Consider the following 4,149-nt stretch of genomic DNA (forward strand, 5'->3'; position numbering starts at 1 on the left):
TATAACTACCACCTGTATATATGTACCCGCTGTCTATAACTACCACCTGTATGTATGTACCCTCTGTATGTAACTACCACCTGTATATATGTACCCTCTGTCTATAACTATCACCTGTATATATGTACCCTCGGTCTATAACTACCACCTGTATATATGTACCCGCTGTCTATAACTACCACCTGCATATATGTACCACCTGTATATATGTACCCTCTGTCTATAACTATCACCTGTCTATAATTACTTACAGTCTATAACTACCACCTGTATATATCTATAACTACTCACAGTCTATAACTACCACTTATATTTACCACTTATATTTACCACCTGTATTTACTACCTTTATTTACCTATCATCTGTCTATAATTACCACATGTCTAATTTCTACAAGTGTATAACCACCATCTGTCAATAACTACCACTTTTATTTATCACATTTTCCATATTTCTACAATTATCATATGTGTATATAAAATACCTGTTTATCACTATATCATGGGTTTTTTACTGTCTAAATCTACTACCATTTCAAAAGTACCGCCTGTCTATTTCTTACATCTATCCTTAACTTTCATGTTGCGCCTTTTCGTACTTACAACTTATCTGCAGTAAAAAAAACAACTTTAGATACCTTACACTAACGTATACCTATATGTGTCAATAATACCATCTCTCTATTACTTTATAACGCCGTCTTTTGCTCACCGTATTGAGATTTCGTTCAAGAAGGACCTTTATAGATATGTTTGATTGAAGTTTCAATAAACATCCTAAAATGTATGCATATTGTTACATATTTTTAAATTGATATGGAATTTTGAATATGTTTTGTTTTTTTAGAGATATAAAGATAATTCATGAGCTGTATGTAATAAAACACACCGATGTTCTGAGTCGATAGAGTGGTACTCAGTTCTACTTCAACTTAAGACTGCCAGAGTTACTCCCCTTTTTAATGCGAGAAACTTGTTGGTTCGTGTAAAGGGTAGATAACTCTACCATTCTTATAGCCTTACACTGAACCCCTCCAGGTAAGACATGTAAATTTTGACGACAGTCTCTCATCACGGCATATGGGCAAACCCGGTTTTTTATTATATGAATTTCAACATATAATAAAAAACAAATAATAGGAAAATTGATACGTAATGTATTTCCTTCACTCAAATTCACATTTTTTTTATATAAATGATTAATTTAACATTTATAGATGACATATAAACATTACATTTTGTTTCTTCATTATTTCCATATCTAACGCCGAGATAAATAAAACATTGAGAATCGGTAACAATAAATCGTGGACTACTATCCACGTTGACCAATAACCATTAAGTCAAAACAAACGGGCAACTTATTCTGTCAAAGTGAAAATTCTAACTTGTGGAAATATTCGCGTTCAACGGTTGTGACTCTTTAAAATGAAATGTTCACGTTAGCAATCCTTTTGAAATCTATATATTCTATGTATCTGCTATCTATATAAAAGGCTATTTGCGATAGGAAATATTTTCGCGCTAACTTACTCAAACGTGAAAATTTCCGAGTCGCGAAAATTTCCACTTTTACAGTATGTCAAATCTACAGAATAATTTAACACTAGGCACCGAGCTGAATGGTCAGATGAGGAATTAAAAATCAACTATTAATAACATGTCATTTTGTTTTATCTTCAGATATCCTTGAAAGACATAAAGCTTACATTCAATGGTGTGTGCACTATTTAAGGATCCCCGTACCACTACAAAAAAAAACCCACTGTAATTTCGCTTTGTAACGTGTTTTTTTTTTTGTGTACAGTTTTGTATTGTAATAGATTTGATAAATAATTTCTGAAAAGAAAACCATACACTGTACTAAGTACTTTTCAAAACAATAGTAAAACAATAATAAATATGAGATCAACCAAACGGCGCTCTAACCAACTGAGCCCCGAAGTCGTCGTACGCATGAATATTCAGAGAAAGTGTTTTTCTCCCGCCAACACAACTCCAACAACCCAGGTGGAAAATAAATTGGTCTGGGATGGATGTTGCGGTATCTGTGCTATAGCATTCAAGTGAGGTGGCAATATAAATGATGCTGTTTGAAGCAAGGTCCCACTACAAACAGAACACATATTACATCTCCAGCACATAAACATGCATACACACATAGGGAGATACTAGCTAAGTGGCATAGGTCTAGTAGTTAGCGCCTGATAAGGCAGCTCCAACGAATTCCTCATAATTGTACTGATTATTGTATATGCTAATTGTATTAATTGTATATCTATATACTGTAAAGCGCTCTAGAGTGGCTTATGGTAGCTAGATCTGAGTATGTCGTTTACAAAATCAAAACAGTGATTATTTTATTGAAATTAAGAATCCCCGTACCACTGGCAGAAACTGTTGTTTTCCGGCATGACAAAAGCTTTGACAAATCATTCCTGAAAAGAAAACCATACCTTGAAAGAAAGTGTAAAAAAATGAGCATGTCTAGACCGGGATTTGAACACTGGACCGTCACCACAGATGTTACACTATCGCTCTAACCGATCAAATGACGTGTACTGGCCTAACCTTGCTACAGTTAGTTCTAATTGGAGGTTAAGGGGAGGTAACTGCAGAGTGCAGTGAGACATGGATCCTTAACCGTAACAGAGTGTAGATGTGCGATGCCTCGAGTCTGAATTATCAGTTCTTCACCAAAGCTATCCCCATGAGGGTAATTGATCGAAATCAAAAGTGTCAGTATTTGATTCCATTTGTTAGCAGTGAGAACATATCGATTGATTTCTATTAATAACTCATTGTGTTGTTTTATGAGAAATTTGTTTATCTTAAAATTGAATTCTCCCGATGCAAAGCAAATCATGGAAAATGTCGATGTCAGCACATTTCCGGAATCGATAGGAAAATCAGACAACGGACCCAGACGTACATATGCACATACACACACATGTAGATGATAGTGCATGATACTGGAAAGAAAGAGTAAATAAGTTCATACAAAAAAAGAGACGGTAGGCAAGATAGAAAGAAAAAGAAAGAAAGAAAGAAACAGCAGAAAAAAGTAGGAAAAGGATAAAAATCCGCCATATTGCTTACCGCCGACATATTCCATGGCTCATTTTTCTCTTTTTCTTGCGAAGTCCTTTATACATTTCCCTTATTTTATCGTCAAACCTCTTTATATCGCCAAAATGTCTCTGGACAAACAGTGGCAATATAACGAGGTTTTACAATTATTTACTAGGATCATACACTTGAAGTACGAGTGTATGACATGGTTGTTATACATTTTTTGTTATCAATAAAATTTGATGAAACGAAGTAAGAGTTATGTAAATGCATTTTATGTTACATTTCTTCATTCTTTGTTTCACATAGCATGTGTAATACACATGTGGAGTCACTCGTAAACCTACCGCACATGTGTTCATCACTACGTGATACTAAACTTACCAGTCGTGATCGAGTTGGTCTTCCTCTTGGGATGAACCCAGATACGTGGTAACCTACTGTACAGATGCAAGTATCCGCGGGATGGACCGGTGTCGTTTAATCCTGTAAGTTGTAGCGTCCGCGGACTCCCCTGGAACAAACCATATATTTTGGATTGTGACGTTGCGAGCCGTATGTTCAAAAATTCCGTCTTTGCGTATTTCAGAGTTATCTTCCCTTGAGAGCAGGTATTGATTGTTACGTCATTGGTTTGTGTGAGAAAATTACGTCATTCTCTCAAAAATTGATGACGTTCCTCTCACAAACAAATGACGTAACAATCAATCCCTGCTCACAAGTGCAGATAACTCTGCGATACGAAAAGACGGAATAGCACAATCAACATCATTTATAAATCATTGTCACCTTTTTTGTCGTTGTTTTAAGCTGTTGTGTCATATATGTGTTGATAGTTGTGGAATACCTGTGTTAATCACTTTGGTAAAAATGTGTTCATGATTTTGGTATACCCGTGTTCACGGTTGTGGCATAGCTGTGTTCATGGCATACCTGTGTTCACATTGTGACTTACCTGTGTTATTGATTTTGGTATACCTGTGTCTCATTGTGACTTACCGGTGTCATTAATTTTGGTATACCTGTGTGCACGGTTATTGCATATACCTGTGTTCATGGTTGTGGTATACCTGTGTT

General features: G+C 35.6%; 1 protein-coding gene across 1 annotated transcript in view; it reads right to left on the reverse strand.

The window, feature by feature from the left end:
* Positions 1–3,566, reverse strand: part of LOC110465867 (profilin-like) — a 32,026-nt gene extending 28,460 nt beyond the window's left edge. The window contains exon 1 of the mRNA XM_021521992.1: positions 3,457–3,566. The gene's annotated coding sequence lies outside the window, so the exon portion shown is untranslated. The remainder of the gene's footprint in view (positions 1–3,456) is intronic.
* Positions 3,567–4,149: the final 583 nt, after the last annotated feature.

The sequence above is a fragment of the Mizuhopecten yessoensis genome, unplaced genomic scaffold (assembly GCF_002113885.1).
Source record: "Mizuhopecten yessoensis strain PY_sf001 unplaced genomic scaffold, ASM211388v2 scaffold11103, whole genome shotgun sequence".
Taxonomy (NCBI): Eukaryota; Metazoa; Mollusca; class Bivalvia; order Pectinida; family Pectinidae; genus Mizuhopecten; species Mizuhopecten yessoensis.